General features: G+C 41.1%; 1 protein-coding gene across 4 annotated transcripts in view; it reads left to right on the top strand.

Moving 5' to 3' along the window:
• The window catches only part of LRRC8D (leucine rich repeat containing 8 VRAC subunit D), a 53,390-nt gene that overhangs the window by 13,008 nt on the left and 22,255 nt on the right, over nucleotides 1–18,127 (top strand). Inside the window, exon 1 of one of the 4 annotated variants that reach the window (XM_019291819.3) lies at nucleotides 7,320–7,415. The exons of the other annotated variants lie outside the window; for them this stretch is intronic. The gene's annotated coding sequence lies outside the window, so the exon portion shown is untranslated. Of the gene's footprint in view, nucleotides 1–7,319; nucleotides 7,416–18,127 lie in introns of those variants that run through there. 4 annotated transcript variants of the gene reach the window in all.

Raw genomic sequence — 18,127 nt, forward strand, 5'->3', positions numbered from 1 at the left:
ACAACCAGCTTCCTGCTTCCCAAGGAAGAGATAGTGGCTCATTCGCCTGCAAACATCCCTCCTGTGGAGAGTCTTTGTTGGGGAGTTAGAGGAAAGCTAGCAGTTCCTAGTGAAATAGCTGTGTAGCAGGATGAAGAGGGATTACTGAAGCATTACTAGGAAATTCATGGCTGTGTGGAAGACCTTATGTACTCCACAGACAAGCTGACCTAAATTCTGCAGCCAGGCCTTGCTGGTTTCTGTGTTGATGTGATGTGGCAGGCTGGATAACCTGCAGCAGATCTGGGGGTTAAAAAAAAAAAAAAAAGCAGGGGAAGTACAGAGAAGATTTATATTTGCGTGGAAACACAGACAGGCAAGTCCTTAAAAGTGTGTTGAATCTGTCCTAAATTTTTTTTTTATTTTCTAACCCACACTTCTCTATTCTTAGTATTGAGTATTTTTTACATAGCCAGGATGAGTCTGTATTACAAGGATGCTCATTAGGAGGAGTGGAAAAGTTGTTTACTCCTGGATGGGGAATACGTGGATGGTTTTGCTCATAAGAGGCTTTTACAGATGGCTTGGAGTTCTGAGACAGGTTTTAGCAAAGAAGTTGTGCTAAGTATCTTATCAGTAGTGAAACAGTTAACACAACTGACACTTGAACTCTTGGGGGGAATAGGATTAGTATCCACTTGACATAAATGGAATGGCTTATGCTTAAGTTTCTAGGTAATATTTGTTTCTCAAGATTATACATTACACAAAACATGACACAAAAATCCAGATAAAAGACAAAATGCCAGGTCTGTCAAAGTCAAGTTGGTCAGTCTGACCTGCATGCAGTGTTTTCCTGGTGTTACTTCTTGTAGTAGTGTTGTGAACTTGCAGTTTAGTTTCTGCTGGCACAAAGTGGTGTGAGGGCAGTTACTGCTTCCTGCCTTTTTCTGTACACATAAGCTGGACTGATGCAATGCTCTCCTTTGCTTTCACCCTTCCCACTTGCACACTTTTGTTACCTGGTCTCACCACTTTTTTCTCAGGTTCCTCTACTCATGTGGAAGGAATTTTTTTTGCTAATACTGCATACACCATGTCCTGTGAAAGGAATGGTTTATGCAGGCAGAAGAATTTTGCAATCACTAGAAGGGCTTTTGCAGTAAGGTTTTTGCTGGCACAGTTGGGAAGCAAGGAAAAAAATACTGGCTGACACAGTTAAATGAACAAAATGTTGAAGTGTGGCTAGGGCCTTTTCTGTGCAAATGTTCTGGTCTGGTTGCTGTGATGGAGTGTGTGTGTATATTTATAATACATTTCTGTCTGGAAACCTCTTTTTGTGGGAGCATAAACTTTTTAAGTCTTGAATTGTTTTAGAGGAATATCTGCAGCTGCAGCATCCTGAAGTGCCAGGGGAAATAGCGATATTCTGAAACATTGCTGGCTTATTTTAGATCGCATTTCACTTGATGTGCTTTTGGTTTGTTTTAAGAACAACTTATCTGTATAAGCTATTTGTTTACTATACACACATAATAAGCAGCAATGCCGACCTTCAACTGGAAGCCAGGATGACTGCTGGTCCTGTTGCCCCACTGCCAGGAGCAGGTATGGTGAGGGGATTGGAGAGCAAGGGCTGTTTCCCTTGTGTGTTTCAATACCAGAAGCAGTAATTAGAAGCTTATTAACTGACAAATGAATTAAATTCATTGAAATTCCCTCCAAAATGATTAACTGTCTTTTGCTTGCAACAATGTTATTGCCAAGGCTACCTCAAGGCAGAAGCAATGTTTTCTTTAGTGTAGATAGAGATGTCATTTTGAGTACTTCTTTGCAATGAAAAGAACTTCTGTGTATCTAGCTCCATTGTTACAATTTTTGTGTTGGTTTATCTTTTCTTTTTTCCTGTCCTCCCAGCAGAATTTTCAATGTTATCGGTAGAGACAGAAACTAAAAAATAACTGGAAAATAGCCCTACTTTGGTGAGTTTTTCACTGTTTTTGCTCTCCTATTTCTTTGCCTAGACAGGAGACTTGTCCACTACTGATAGCAAAAGCCAGTCCCCACAGCCACGGGTCAATGAGCTGAGCTGCTTCTAGCCAGCTTGTCCTTCTGGAGCCTGAACCCAGCCCGCCTGCGGGCGGTGGCACCGACACAGCACGGGGGAGGAAGGAGATAGCACTGGCGGGGTTTGTCGCCAACTTGCTATAGCAGAGAAAAATCTGAGCAGGGTCAAAATGCAGCACTGCTGTCTTCAAACCTTCCCTGGAGTAATGTCTTGTTGCATGGTTTTGTGTGCATAGACCTGTTTCCTACTGGACATGTATCAAATTCAGTAGGCTGCAGTGTTCTTTGCTGTGTGTTTCAACATATTACAATGTTGTTTTGAAATACCTACCTGCTCTCACTTCATGACTGGAATCTCTGGAGGTGCCTTTTGGATAGATGGGAAGTGATTCTCAATGTGTTGCTCCCTCAAGCTTTGTCTGTTGTCTTTGGTAGCTGATGCTGTTTTGAAGAAGGTAGCACCATCACAGAGTGCTTGTTCTTTCAGAGGCTGAACAAACAGTGGAGCACTAAATCGGTGTAGTGAGGTGCAGCATCAAAGAGTAAGGTCTGCCTTTCCTTGTCCATACCCAGTTTGGTTTCAGGAGAGGTGAAACACTTCCAGCAACTGAGAAACCACAGGAGAGATTGGACTGGAGAAAAGCTGGTCTTTCCAGCACCAGGTTTTCCTTGCGTAGATGGGCCTAACACGTCTAGAATGCTGTATTTGCACATGATGGTGAAAAGGACATACCATAAGATGTTGGTGACATTATTGCCTTGCACCTCAGATAGTAAAGATGGGGGGAAGAGGGAGATTTGCAAGGGAAAAATGAACAAACAGCTCTTTGTTGCTCAATTATTTTAGTGCTGCTGTGGTTTAGCTGTTATATTGTGTTACTCTGTCCACAGCTTTTTATGGGCCTCTTTTAGAAAAATTTTAAATTTACATAAATAATACGTTTCTCTAGTTTTATTTATTATTTCAAGTGCTAGAATGTGCTTACAATTATAACATTCCAGTGCCTCCAGTAATTGGATATATAAAATTCTGGCCTTTGTTACTGAGCAATGGGCTCCCACTTTCTGCTTATCTGACGGCATTTCATGAAGTAGCTTTTGCTCAGTGTATTACTGGAAACATGGAAAAGTCTTCTATGTGTAATTAGAATTGTTTTGATCAATAAAGCATCAATCTCTTTTCCATTCCATTAACTCTTATATTCTGCAGGAGCTGGGCAAAAAAAGCAATTTTTTTTTTTTTCTGCTCATAAACTGAATCTGCTAACTTTTGAGGTAAAATGTTTTTCCAGGCAGACTTCAAAACAATTTTCATGGGCAGTTCAAATAATTATTTAAGGAATGTAATGATTGTTATTATTAGTATTACTGATACTTGAAACATTGGGGAAAAAACAGTTCTATGAAAATAAATTTTTTAAGAAAGTAAAGCGCCCTATACAGCCCCTTCCCCCGGCCCCATCATGTGCTATTTTGAAGTTCTGTGGTAAAGGGGAGCACTGCCCAGGTTTGGGTTTGGTTTGTTTTTTTCAATCTTTACTATGAAGGAAGCATTGTAGTTTGGGGCTTTAGAGGCAGAGCTCAAATGCTACCCTATTATTTCCCCCCAAAAATCCTACCAGATTGTTGCTTGCACCAGAGCTGCACTCTGGCATCTGGCTGTCTGGTTTGGCAGTCCCACATGCTTTGACCATGCTTTAGCAGGTCGTGTGTTTTGGTGACTTGCTGCGTCCCATGACACCAGGCTGAGATGCTGGTAGTGCTGCCAAAGGCTGGAAGCAGCACACATTCCTCTGCCATGGGTGGGATGGGGAGGACTGTGGTGCTGCATGGGTTTTTCTTTAGATGCAAGAAGCAGTGGGCTGTGGTAGAACCAGACAATCACCTGTCAAGTCACCACCTTTTGGCTGATAAGCAATGGCTGTGTTTTCCTTAGTCCGTGTGCTCCCTAATCCTTGGGCAGTCACTGGTTGGTGGTAACTTGCAGTCAAGTCCACAGCAATACCAGCTTTTCCTTTTAAGTTCAGGAAACTGGATGGGGAGCTGCAGGTAACCTCTGCAGGATCTGGGTGAGTATTTGTGAAGACAGAGGTGGGTGATGATGGAGCAGGGAGATATCAGAAGGGAGAACATGGAATGTAAAGCACTGCTGATCTTGCAGGAGTATATTGGCCCTCTCCTCTGGATAGTGCTGTCCTGGTATGTGTATTTAAACTGAGACAATTTGGAATAACTGGCTGTCAACTTGTTAAAATAATCAGGTTGCCAAGAACTCTATCATTTTGTTAAGCTTAATTTCAGATTTATTGCATATTTTTTCGCCTTTAAGGGAACTAATTCAGGGGATGCAAACATGAGGCTTAGGACTCACGTTCTACTCCCTGCAGTTCATTTAAATTTTCTTTTAATTTGCCTTTGCACCCCTGCTCTGTCTCAACCAGGGTTCAATCTGAAGGCAGCAACTGAGAAACTCTTCCCTTCACTGAAAGAGTATGTCTAGCTTGTAGGAGATGGGAAAATGAGAATTGGAGCTCTCATCCATAAACATTTACCAAAGCTTATTTCAACAGCCTCTTCTGTCTTTGTTAGAATAGTTGGAGGTATGCCAACCTAAAAAGCCCCAAACCTGCTCTGATTTGACTTTCACCTAGATCTTTATGTATAATATCCTAATGAGGGGCAGGGCTGCTTCTGTTTTCTTTGTATGTTGGATAGCACTTTCATACGTTGGTGTTGGAACTTGGGTGGGTTTTTTGCAGTGTCATTGAGTTTCTTTTCCTTGTGTAGGTTGTTCAAATAGCTGCGCTAGTGGGAAGGCAAACACTTGAAATGGAAAAATATGATGAGGCAGGGGCTGTCAAGTATTATGCATCAATTTTGTACTTTGCATGCTGAGGTCCTGACCTACTTGAGGTCTCTAGGTACTTCTGCAGTGTAAGTGTTCAGCAAAGATAAACTGCAGTGTCTGGCAGAGGGATCCAATGTGCAAGGACACCTGGAAAAACAACCTTTAATCCTTTCCCTGAAATGAGCTGGTTTCAAGGTTTCTGTTTTTTTCAGAGAGGTTGGACAGGGTGCTTCCATTCAGTGTGTGCTGGCATGATATTCAGTGGTCAGCACCTTGTTTTAATAGCTGTCAACAAAATAATATTGATAGACCTGATAGACTTTTTTCCCCTGCATGTGTGCTGGATAAATTCTTTGAATGTATTTTTTTTCTCAGAAATAATCAATATACCAAGAAAAGCCCCATTCACCCATAACATCTAGAAAACAGCAAAATGAGCAGAAGACCAGAAAACCCCCAGATATCCCTAAACAGCACCAACAAAATGAGCTATAATGTGGTCAAGGAGAGAGCTGCCTGTAGACAAGGGCACTTGCTAAGAGGGAGACACTTATGAAAACCCACCATTTACCTTTGATTTTTGGATGAGGGCAAATGTAGTTGTGTTCTCTAAATAAATGCTTGGAGTAGTTATGTTACTTAGTGTTCCTTATGATATTGCATGGCTTGTTAATATTAATAGTTTCACAGCATGTCACAAAAGGCCTTGGAGTTTATTCTTGGTTTTCTAGGTAGTCTGATTACAGATGATGGAACTAGACAGGCTAAAGGGTCATGGCGTTTTAGAAAGAGACTCTCTAAAGAATATCTCAAGGACTTTTTAGAGTTAGAGGTGTCCCCAAGATAGGCTGTTACTGGTTGATCGAGGCCAGGGATACGAATGTTTCTTGCTTATTAAATGCCTCAAACATGAATAGATGAGTGCATGGTTAAAAGGCTCTGTGGATCAGCACTGGCTGAAAATGTTTTCTGAGGTTTGTATGGGTTAAAGGATGTTACTGATGTTTCTTGACACCTTTTCTGCAATGTCATCTGCCCTATTAACAGCCTGTTTAGGGGATGGACTTGTTTTCATTCTGTACAATTGGAGTGCACATAAGGAATGTGCATCTTGTTTTCATAGCAGTCATAGACCAGTCCTCAGGAGCTGACTCACTGCTATTTTGTAAGCAGGGTTTGCCTTCCTTTTATGCGGTTCTGCATTTTTCCATTCCACAGTCCATGGTAATTTAGATCTTAAGTGTGCTGGTGTTAAAAAGCCTGCTTCCTGGAGTAATCTTATCCCCAAGTATGTGGTGTATACTTGGCCTAATTTGATACTAACAAAAATAATTTTTGATTATTTCACTTTTTTTTAGTTGGGCCTTACATTATGTTACAAAGGCACTTTCCCTGCAGCTACCATGGTCATTAAAAAACAAGTATTAATGATTTGGGGGGACTTGTATTTGGTCTGTTAGTTATTGTTACACTGTCGCACTTGTACGGGCTTGTTTTCAAATTTTCCTGCACAATATGTGACTTTCTTGAGTTTCAGATTAATTGTCTTGTTCTATTTGCATTTTAACTGAGCTTTGCTATTGGGATGTCATGGTAGGGTGGGACTGGTGAAAATGGGCCGCTGTAAAGATACAGAAGGAAGGCCATGGCTCCCTATAACTCGAGCATTCAAGTCAGAATTTCTAGTGTGTAGCATACCTTGAATAACACTGGGTTCCATTACTGACTTCCAAAATCACTTAAACTCACTTTCACACTTTAGTAACACTTTATTCATGGCAGGTCAGATATTTTCCTGTGACTTTTTATTACTTGCTTTTACTTGGCTCAATGAAATTTTTTTTTTTTTCCACACTGGCATCTTTGGAGGAAGTAAAGTGCCAAAAATCTTCAGTGCTGTCATAATTTTTATTTTTTAATGAAAAGCTTTTCTGAAAAGATCTGTGCACCAATGTATAAATTAAACTTTTTCCAAAGTTCTGCTACCTCTGTAATTTTTTTTATAGCTTTCCTAGGTGAAAGTTGGAAGATCAGATTGTTTTAATTGATGTTTTTGCAAAACTTGTGTGGCTGGAAAACTGACAGGAGTCATGTGAATTTCGTATTACTTCTGCCTGATTAAAATCAACAGCAGGACTCTGGGCTGCTACTAGAAATATTTCCAGAAAAACCATACAGGAGAGACTAGGGGAGATAACTCAGCAGAGACTTTTTTTTCCTATTCCTTGTATTCTGTGGTAGCTCCAAGGCTGAGCATAGTAAAGGGAAAAGATGTAAATCATTCGTATGGAAAAAGGGTGGAGCGATACCGGTTTTCCTGGTAGTAGCCTGGAGGCCGTGGAGAGGGGAGAAACAGTAGGAAGCTTTTGGTTTCCTGGGTGGAGCTTCACATCTGCCCCTGGTAAGTGGGAGCCTGATGGGAAGGCATCGGGCTGGTAGAAAGGCAGCACCTTCCCTGGCAGCTGCTGGACTTCAGCCTGGGTGTTCCTGCAGGAAACTCCACCTTCTCGTTCTGTCTCTGGTACGTTTTCTAAGCCTTGATGTCATCTTGTTACTGCTGGCAAAAAGTTACATGTGTGGGAGATATGCAAATGTGTTGTAATGTTCTGATATAATTTTAGCAGAGGAAAAGAGCAAGCTCTGTACATAGGTATCACCAACTGAGCTCAAGTCTTGCAGCTTGGTTTATTTAGTAGAGCTGTCAAACTTAGAAAAGAGATTTTCATGGATGTGGGGTATAGGATCAAGTTCATAATTTCATAAACTTAAAAAGTAGCTTCTATCAATCCACAGTTCTCTAAATTCCTTTACAGACAGTAGAAACTGTCTGAATGAGTGTCGAAGAATTGTATCATTCAATGACATGATAATTGAGAACTTCTGATGATGTGAATTCTTTTATTATTTACAGTGTATACTGTCACTGGAAGAATACTGGCTTTGCAATGAATAACTGCAATAGACTTCATCTCTTGTTTCTCTCAATGTAAAATTCTAAATACTGTTCTGCCTTTTTTTTTTTTTCTTTTTTTTTGCAATTTTTCTTTCCAGGTGTAATGAGGACTTGATGATCTTGTGGAAGAGAAATGAATCTACTAAAATCCTTTCTCGTATATAGGGTTAAGTATTGCAGTCAGGAGGATAATGTTCCAGTGGAATTGCAGTCTTCCCATAACAGTTTAGACTTTGGTAAAGCAAGTGGATGAGTCATTGCAGGGGTTTGATGGCTGAAAAGATTGATTAATAATTAATTTAAAAACAAGATGCCCTTTCCTCTGTGTCCTAGCTTTCAGGCATTCAAAAGATCATCAGATTCCCACATGTAGTTTAACATTTGAGTACTAGGAACGTGTTTGTTTTGATGTCTTTCCCTGAACTGCAAATGTTGCTTTGTCTTTGCTTTTGCTCACACATTATTTAAAGAGATATAAATGTCAGATTTGATTCAAGTGTTTTGATGAGGTTACAGCACTTTGAAGGAGCCAAATGTTCTCATTTGGTGTGTTAGGGTTATGCTTACCTCATGACCTTTTTGAAGTGCACTGGTATACCAGGTGCTGCATGGCTAATGGCATTCCTGATTTTCAGGAATTCTCACATACAGGTTGTTTACTTTTCTTCAATAAACATTTGTCAGTCAAGGATTTGTATTTCTACAGGTTTGCATTTGAGCTGGGTGTCTAATGGGAAACCCTGGGCCCAGGGTGCTTTCTGCCTTTATGCTGGGATAGTGGTAAAAGTGAAGAATGCTGCTGACTGCAGTGTGACCCTGAAGGGATGACTCAAAATGAGCCCTCTGAATTCAGTTAAATTAACATAAATAATGTCTGTTTTAAGGGGGGTTCAATTGTAGTAGGTCAAAGATTCGAGGTCAATCAAAACCAATCCATGAAAGACATGGAAGCTTCAGCAACCTTTTGGAATCCTTTAAGAGGTTAATTGATACCCTCTTGAGTGTTCCTGTCTGGGGCAGACCTTTGATACAAGATAGGTCTTGTGACTCTGATGTTAGAAGAGGTAATAAGCTGTGTTTTGTCTTTTTGGTAAATTAAAAGCACGCTATGTGTAATCCTGGGCAATTTTGGTACTGAATCATGAATATTTAGTGCATGGTGAACATCCATTTAGGCATTTGTTTGCTGACAGTGTACAAAAAGCCACTGCCCAACCTTTCATTTTTATTTATTTATAAGAGTGAAAGGTGAATGAAAATGTGTAATAATCTTAACTTGAGCTATTGCTATCATTCATAATTTAAACTTGAAATGCTTCACATTTTCAGTACAGTGGTTCCCTTAATCATTAAATTCTGAACTATGGCTTGGCTGTAGTCTTCTAATCAGGCTTCTGTAAAAAGAGAAAGGCTGCCAGGTATTTGGCACTATGGTGTAGCTATGACCTTCCGGTGTTGGTGTTCGTGACATTGCATGTTGTCAGGTATGTAGGGTACAGCAGCTGACCCTTGCACTTTGCAAAGCCTCAGTCTTTGAAGATTTGTCTAAAATTTCCAGCCTGCAGATAATGAAATACTTTGGCTTCCTTTAGCTGTGACCATTATTTTGCTGTAGTCAAAAGTTAAGATTTACTTGTACTGCTTTATAAATGCTGTATAACAGCATTTATTGCATACTGCAGAGTTACTATGAGTGGGGATTTAGCCTTTGCAAGGGTAGCATTAGAGTTAGGCTTTAGTAAGTTTTTTAAAAAGAGGTTGTTTGACCTTTGTAGTAAAACTGCCATTTTCCTGGGCACAGACTATGGAAGGAGAAAGCTCTTCCTCCCCCCGCCTCTTTAACTTGTGTTAAAAGCACTGAAAGTGGGAAATGTGGAGATGAGATTTTAGCTGCAGGGAAGAATATGCAATTTTATTTATAAAACTAGACCTTCCTGAATGCTTGTTTTACTCCAGTAAAACCTCCTTTGGTAAACGTCATATGCAGGATTGAGTGGGTGTTCACCTGCTGGCTTGTAGAGAGAGTAGGACAGGAAAGCAGTTTGCTTTTGAGGGGTGCTGGGAAGAAGTGGATGATTTCACAGCTTGAAGTAGATAAAACTTGCTCTGGTGTCAGTATGGGCAGTGGAATTTGACAAGAAGTGGGAGGGGAGAAGGATGTGTGTGACTAGGGTGATACTTTGCATTGTGGAAGGAAGAAGCAGGGACTGGAATTCATAGTTTGACATTTTTGAATGTGAGAAAGAAGCCAAAGGAAGCTAGTGGGTGTTGGGACATGACTGATTTGCTCCAGTTTACAAAGTAGGTGTGGACAGCAGAAATCAGAAGGACAGCAAGAAATCACCAGGTTTTGTTTTAACTGAAGGGGCAAAAAACTGCAAATGGAATGGTCACCCAAGGCACCCTGGCCTGCTCTAAGTCCTGATGTTGCAGCCTGGCAGTGCAGCTGTTTTCAGTTCACAGCTTGAGCACCACTTCGCTCTGGCTTCCTGACATTGGAAACCTCCTAAGGCGGAGAAGTCCCTAAAGAGAAGTAGTTGCAGTTACATTAGCTTTTCCTGGGACCACTGCAGAACCCCTGGATGAATGAGACAGGGATTGGTGTTTCCTCCAGACCTTATCAGATTTGCCTGCGGAGAGAGATTTGTGAGTTGAGTAATGGTGCTGTAAGACGATTCCATGGCAGAGCGGGTGAATCTGGCTATTGGAACTTGCCCTAAGGAACCAGACTCACCAGGGCAGCTCCCCTGAGTGTCTTGGTCCAGAGCCTGTGAAGTGGGAGTTAACATACACAAAATATGTGGCTGGGCAATCCTTTTGCATTAACTTTGGTAACTTTTGTAAGGTATTGCTTGTTAATTACCTCACTGTTGAATAGGTGAGAAGTAAGATTGGGGTTTTTTTCTTTTTATTAAGCTGAACTGGAAATAGTCCCTATGGGTTTTGAGGCTTGGCCACAAGAACATTACTTATCATGTGGTGTCACATCAGCTGAAATCCTCAGACAGTAAGGCTGCTGGATTTCCCGACTCTTGCCTTTCTCCTAGTCTGTCACAATTCTTCCACCATTCAGACTGGTGTTTCTTGTATGTTTGGGTTACGGGGGTAACAAAGCTTGTGAAACATGACAGTCTGTGAAAAATCAGTCTGTAATGTTCCTTCAGCTTTTCCAATGGGATAATTTTTCACATGTACATTTGCATTAATAGCAGTTGGCTTCTAGTTAATAAATACAGTGCCCTGTGAAATTAATGGGTTATTAGGGCTGGATGAGATCCTATGGTGCCCTTAGTGCTGCAGCTTTCACTAGCTAGCTATGCCTTTGCTTGTGTGCACAGCAGAGTTGTTTACATGTTAGGAATATGCTAGAGGCAAGGAGAAAGGAACAGCTTTAATGTGATGCAGCTTAGATGCTCTGTGGGGGAGGCCTCAGAATTGTTCATAACAGGATCAAATGTCAATCAATGTTTCAAGAAGAATAAAGTTACTGTTTATGAGAAAATTAAAGAATCGTATATTACATGCTTTTCCTCCATCTATTTTTGATCCTGTCTAGGAAAATGTCCCTCTCCTGTGGCTCTTTTGAACCCTGTAAGAGTATCAGTGGTGCCTAGGAGAGGCATCTATGCAGACCTCTCCTTTTGGCTGCAGCCACTTCTCTGGGCTGCCTCTGGTAAGGAAACAAGTAATATGCCAGCCAGCTTCTTTCAGCTCTTCCATGAAAAGCCTGGTAGTCGTGTTGCTGAGGATGCTGCTGGAACATTGTGGCTACTATTAAATTTCTTTTACAGGCACATCTGGGGATTTACTGCTCCATAGAGTAAGAAAACAGTTACTTCTGACATCAAGCCATGAACATGAGAAAATGGCTCCTCCCTCATTGCAAGGGAGGAGAGAGAGAACTGGAGAAGAGAACAGCTGAAAACCTCCTCCTCTCCCTCCAGAGCTATTTTTTGTCAGTGACAGAGAATGGTGGGATGCGCAATGCTGATCTATATCTGCAGGAGGCTGTGGCTCTGATGTGAAGATTTATCCCCAGGAAAAAACAATGAGAGCCTAGCTGTGGGGGAGGGAGCATCCGAAGTCAAAGCACTTCTCTGCTGGTTCTGCACCTGCAGTTTCTGTTCCAAGCTGCTTTGCATGGTAGGCAGGTGATGCTTAAAATCTGTCAAGAAGGGGCTGTCACATTCTGTCTTATATTGTGCCCCATGTGTCAGCTGTCAGGACAACAGGCTGGGGTTTGGGAGAGCAGCTGGGGAATGCAGTTTGTGGAGAAAGGGAAGGGAAGGAATGGAGAAGAATCATGGATAATTGTCAGAATAAGAGCCTTTTCAAGCTAAGGCTAGGCGCCTGCTGGATATGCTTCTCTAAAACCTGGCAAATACACAGCCAGAAATTCAATTTACCAGAATTCAAGCTTTTCTGATTGTGTGGCTTCTTGCAGTCTTCTTAGAATGGTTTGGTGTTGAACCAGTGTCCTGATGTGTTGTGTTGTCTGGGCCTGTCTCCCAAGGGAGATATTTTGGACAGTTACTCCTGAGTAAATTCTGTGTGTCATTCTGGAGTTAAGTCTTGTCTTCACATGCCATTAAGAAATTATTCAAGTCAGCTGAAGGTGTGAATTTAAAGTGAATTGCTTCAACTGTCCTACATCTTTGAGGCAGAATAATTGAGAGTCACTCTGATTCTGAAAAAGAACATCTGAAGAAGGTCTCAAGCAGTTCAATCAATCAGTTTTTTAATTTGCATGGTTTTTGTTTTAAGAATTAATCCTAAGTGCCTTATGCAGACAAAGCCTCAAAGTGGATTATATTATATAGGAAGGCTGTTCTTAAGGATTTGGGAAGCTTTATATGGATGCAGATGTATTACTAGTCAGGAATAGCACTTGTATTTAAAGTCACCCTGTACTTTCATCTGAATTCATTATTCAAGCTTCTGACTCTGCTAACCTTAAGCAGAAATTATGAGAGGATGTGAACTGACTTTAGTCCTTGCAATAGACCTTTGGAATGCTGCTAATGGCATCCTTTAAAGCTGTCACTAACCGTGTAATGACTGAAAATTTCAGTAGAAACTTCTAGTTCACATATTGAATCTTTTATGGTGAATGGAGTGCACTTAAGTGGGTAAAGCTGCTGATGTCTTCTGAGATTTTTCTAAGCTGATGGGAGGAGGGTGAAGGAAGTTAGAGGAGTACAAGCCCTCCAAGCAAATCTTGGACTTCCACCCCAAACTGAAATTCTTCCCATCCCATACAAAGTTTTTTCAGGTGTGTGTACGAAGCAGGGAACATTTGCAAAATCTGGGTAGTAGGAAGAGGCTGAATGTTCTGTTATCTGAGGCTTTTGGCAACCTGCATAGTTATGTTTGCTTCAAGCCTGAGAGAAAGGGACAGAGGAATCTGGCACAGGGATCGTGCACTTTAGTCTAAACTGTTTGTGCAGATCGGCAGTTTTGAACATTTGCTGCCTAATTCAGGGAGAATTTGTTGGAAAAGTTATGGGCAGAGCTCTCCATTTTGCATTTCAATGCACTGCTACAGTCTTTTTTTTCTCCTTTTCTTCCTATTTTAATAAAAAGAGGAATGTTTGAACCACTGTAGGTATTCTTCCTTAGTCATTTTCAGTTCTGCAAAATAAGTTGCTGTGGCTGATGTACAGGAAGAACACAGGTTATTTCCTTTTCAGTTACTGAATTTAGGCTTGTGAAACATCGTAAGGAATTTCTAATTTAACTGAATTCATGCAAGTATGTGTTTCAGCAGCCATGTGCGATTAGGTGGAAGTTCCATCGTGTATGTTGAACTGCAGAATTCTATCTGTAGACTGCTATTGCCATGCTTCTAGAACACATAACAGATCACTGTGTATGAATACTTAGAATATTATTTAAATAAAGTTGTGAAAATGGCAGGTTCTGAATGTTTTTCTTACTGCTGAGGCAGTTAAAATGTCAAATGTTGTAGTTTTCTTGCTGAATACTTTGTTCTATTGCCCTGTGAAAGGCTTGGTCCTAGAGGCTAAGGACTGATTCTGTACTAAAGTTTAATTGACTGGATGGGCAAATCCAAGTAGAGCACAGATGCCTCTCACCTTGAGCAGATGTGGGATATTTTGTCTACACTCTGAGTGCATGTGCTTTGCACTGCCTTTCTTGACTGAGGAGCAGTGCAGTTTCTGTGGCAGTGTCCCACTGGGATCAGACTGAGGTCGGTTCGTTTTGTCTTGTTCATCAAACAAGCAGCAGATGGCTGGGCTGTGCAGAAGCTGTTACCTGGAGTGAGGGTCAGGCTGATGGAGAGGAGTCAAAATATGGATATTGTCCCGTCTGGTTGACTTACCAAGTTGCTTACTTGGTAAATACCTCATCTTTACACTCAAGAAGTAGATTTTGAAGGGCTTTTTAGAGGTGTCTGAAATGGCTGATCAGCAAATGTACAGGTTTGTTTCCCTTTGTACACTCTGTTTAGTTTTGTTTTGGTTGCTTCCAGAGTGCTGAACATCCTATTGGCATCATGGAAACATGTTCAGTGCCATGGAAATTTAGGCCACTGCAGGTCAATTCTTGTTTCAGGTCTTCAGCTGAGAAAGCTACTGTGGACTTTGGTACCACACAGCTAAAAGTTGGTGGTTGCCATGGGACCACTGAGTGTGACCCATTAATGTAAAGGATAGACAAACAGAGAACAGCCCCAAAGAAATTATACTTAATGCTTCAAAAGAGCATATTTGTCATCACAGAGAACTTGATGTTATTGTAGGAAAAAAAAAGGTGAATGGAAAACAGGTCTCTGTAAGAAGATACTAAATAGTCCACAAGCTGAAATTCTGGTTTAAAGAAAGAAGACATCTCTACTAATAGCCCTTGGGTTTCAGGACACATCTAGAAATTTCAAAGAAAAAACAGTAATTAAGGGGAAAATGGATACATGGGAATGCAAGTTAGAAGTTAGGAAGTAAGAGAATTAACTGAATATTTTCTACAGCTGAGCTGTGTTAGAAATAATTCCAGTTACTAGACAGAGATAATAAAGTAGCTCATGCAAAAAAGTAGAAAGATTTGCTAATACTCTTCCATATTTGGGAAGGTATAGAATGTGATACCATCAATGCAATTCCAACAGAGAAGTAAGTCTGATTTAATAAATTAAGATTCCTTCTAGGGATGCACATGTGTAAATCAGCAGCACTGTGGCTTGATTGTTTTAAAGACCTTGGTGAAAAGTCTTTAGGCCTGCAGACAGTTTTTAGTAACTGTTGGTTTTGAGTGTCTTAAAACCAACTGTGCCAGAATAGACAGGGAAAGAGTGGGAGATTGACTTAATCATCTTCCAGCTAGCTTGACATTAAGAGTCACCAAAATACTGGAAAAGTTAAAGCAACCAGGACTCTATGAGATTGGTAAAGCTGTGTCTTCAAAGTCATCTCATGTAACGGGGAGGGAGACAGTTCAACAACCCGTGTGGTCCTCTGCTGCTCCCTAGCTCCTTCCAAGTCCTGTCTCTTGTTCCCTTTCTCAGCAGCAGCAGAGGTAGTCAGTGAGGACTGCTGTGCCCCTTGGGGACTTGTGTCCTGACATGTTATGGCTCTGGGATATTGCAAAAGTAAACGAATTAAGAACTGACTAACTGATGTTTAAAAGTTAGTCACTTGTGGTGAATCATTATCAAATGGGAGTGCTTCTAGAAGTCTTGTTTTAAGGATTGAGGTGAGGCCAGATTCCATTGAACCTTTTCATCAAGTAGCTGGAGACAAGGATAGGGTCTGTACTGATAAAATTGGCAGGCCATATCACACTAGGCAGTGTGGTAAACAAGGACAAGGCAGCTTGTACACAGGAATTTGCATAGCCTGGTGAACTGTATCAATCAAAAGTGCATTTTAATATAGTCTGCAATATCATGGGGCCTGCAGGTGTTGTACTTCAGTGTAGTGACAGAATAGGAGCTTGGGGAGAAGACTGCTTGAGGTTACAGTGAGTCGACGACTGAACATGACTGCTGTCTTACAGGGCAGCAAAGGGCTATTAACTTTGGGTGCAGGAGGGGCAATGGGCAAAGGAAGGTGAATCATGTAGAATTCTGAGGTCACAAACAGCCTGTTGAAAATGGAGTGAGTTCACATAAGTCAGAGGAGATATTTGAAGGCTGACTGATGTTCTACAAGGAGAGCCTGAAAGGCTCATTCTGTTGCTGGGTTTGTTGTTTCTTAATAGATGAATGGAGGAACTTGATAATTGGTGGGAAGCACCTTCTGAGGGAGAGCATACTGGAGGCTAAAACGCAAACAGAAACAGGCATGACACAGAACTGATGTCTGGGAGCTGCAGTCAGGCAATTGGAAATAAGTGCATTTGTAATGGCGAGAGAGCATAAGTGCTAGAACAAATAAATAACAGAGGAAAGGGGTGGATTCCACCCAAAATGTTCCCAGGGCCTGAAAGATTTTCTGAAAGTGTCCTTCCTGCTAAATACAGGAATTACTGAGTGTAGTGATTATGTGGTGTCCCACTGACTTCAGTAAGTCATAGATGGGACTATACAAACCTGCAAACCAAAATGTTCTTCATGTGTGCTGTGTAGTTGAGCATCAGCTTGTGTCTCTGCTAGAAATTGTATCTATATATAGCGTGGATGTGTGTGTGTGTATGTATGCTACATGAGGCATATACGTGGGTGGTGCCTCTTGGCCTGAGATACATAGCTCCTTTGTTAAATATTTCAAGAGCAACTGAAGAAACTGGAATCCACAATTGGTGACCAAGAGTTTCCTAACCATGCATGTGGTTCCTCATGGACTCAAACTGGTAGACATGAGTGCGTTTCCACGCTGCGTATGCTAGGAAGTAATCATTCTCTGCAGGGCGGACTGACTTGTGTGTAATGCTGTCTGAACTCTTCTCTCTCTGGAACTGACCTTTTTTGCATATAATCAGTTTTGAAATCTTTGTGCTGCTCTTGTCTTGCAAAGCAGCAGCTTAGATCTTTCTGTTCCTCCTCTTGAAGGTGCATCTAAAGAAAGGTTGAGAAAAGGTAGAATGGAATGGAGTAAGTGCTGCAGCAGGCTCACAAGCAATGAGTTTGAGTAATATTTTTGAAGGGGTTTTGGGTGTGGTTTTTTTTTTCTTTTTTATAGTGGACAGTTAATTTCTGAAACTCACTGCTGCATGATACCATAACAGGTAAGAATTGATGTGATTCTAGGAAGGATTAGACGTGCAGGAAATGAAATTATTTTGTTTATATAAATGTATATAATCTCTTCTCCTAGGCTTATAAAACAGTTGGTAACAGTGGGGTCTAATGCGGTGGACTGATTATTCTATAGCTGTTTACTAGAAAACTTCTTTTGCTGTATCTGTTTCTAGCTACTTTCACAACAGGAACCGGTGATTCAGAGTTCTGTTTCTAAATTTAATATTAGAAGGAGCGTAATTTGGGCTGAAGGAACACTGAGGGTGTGTGTATGAAGGGGAGATGGCGATAAAGGGAGAACGCACCCTGTGTGCTAAAATGTGTCATTGTGCCTCTGATTGCAGGGCATACATGCTGATCTACAAATAGAATATACATGGATCAGAGTTAGCAGGCTGGCTTTGAGCACTCAGCTTTTCAGTGATGATAATTGTACAGTATTTCTCTGTTGTATTAAATTAATTGATCTGCAGGGAAAATGAAGCATTGTTGAGGATTGATACCATCAAGAGGAGAGAGAAATAGAACAGAGCAAGGAGATTTAAGTTACAGAAAGAAGGTTTAGCTGTGGGTTTTTTCTCAGGCAAAAGTCTTCAGTTTCCTTTGTAGTTACCTCTTGACAGTTGTTTTGGAGAAAGCTTCTCTGTTGTTACATAGAGAGTTACAAATGTTATAAGTTTCATTACTTTTTTCCCTTTTTTTCCTTCTCAAGGTTACATGTAGGTGAAACAGGCACACCCACAACTTTATTTGGTGTCACAATTGCATTTGGTAAATACAAGTGGACAGAAAATGTTGATGGGGAGATGCAGGTACAGGGATAATGACCATGAGGGTTGTTTCACTGCTGCTTCCCTTTCATGGTCTCCAAGCCCTGGGATAGCTGCTCAGCATTGTTAGTGTATACCTCAGTGTGCTCCTGAGATGTTATGTGAAGAGCAGAGAGCTCCTCTATGTTTGTCAGTGTGTCCATGAAGAAGCACATGGACATGCTCAAAGAAAACCAGTCAGCTCGGGATGGGTCTTGCAACCCACGTCTGTTCAGCGCCCGAGTCTTGGTGGAAAGCAATCTGCAGGATTATAA

Source organism: Corvus cornix, chromosome 8 (genome assembly GCF_000738735.6).
Source record: "Corvus cornix cornix isolate S_Up_H32 chromosome 8, ASM73873v5, whole genome shotgun sequence".
NCBI lineage: Eukaryota > Metazoa > Chordata > Aves > Passeriformes > Corvidae > Corvus > Corvus cornix.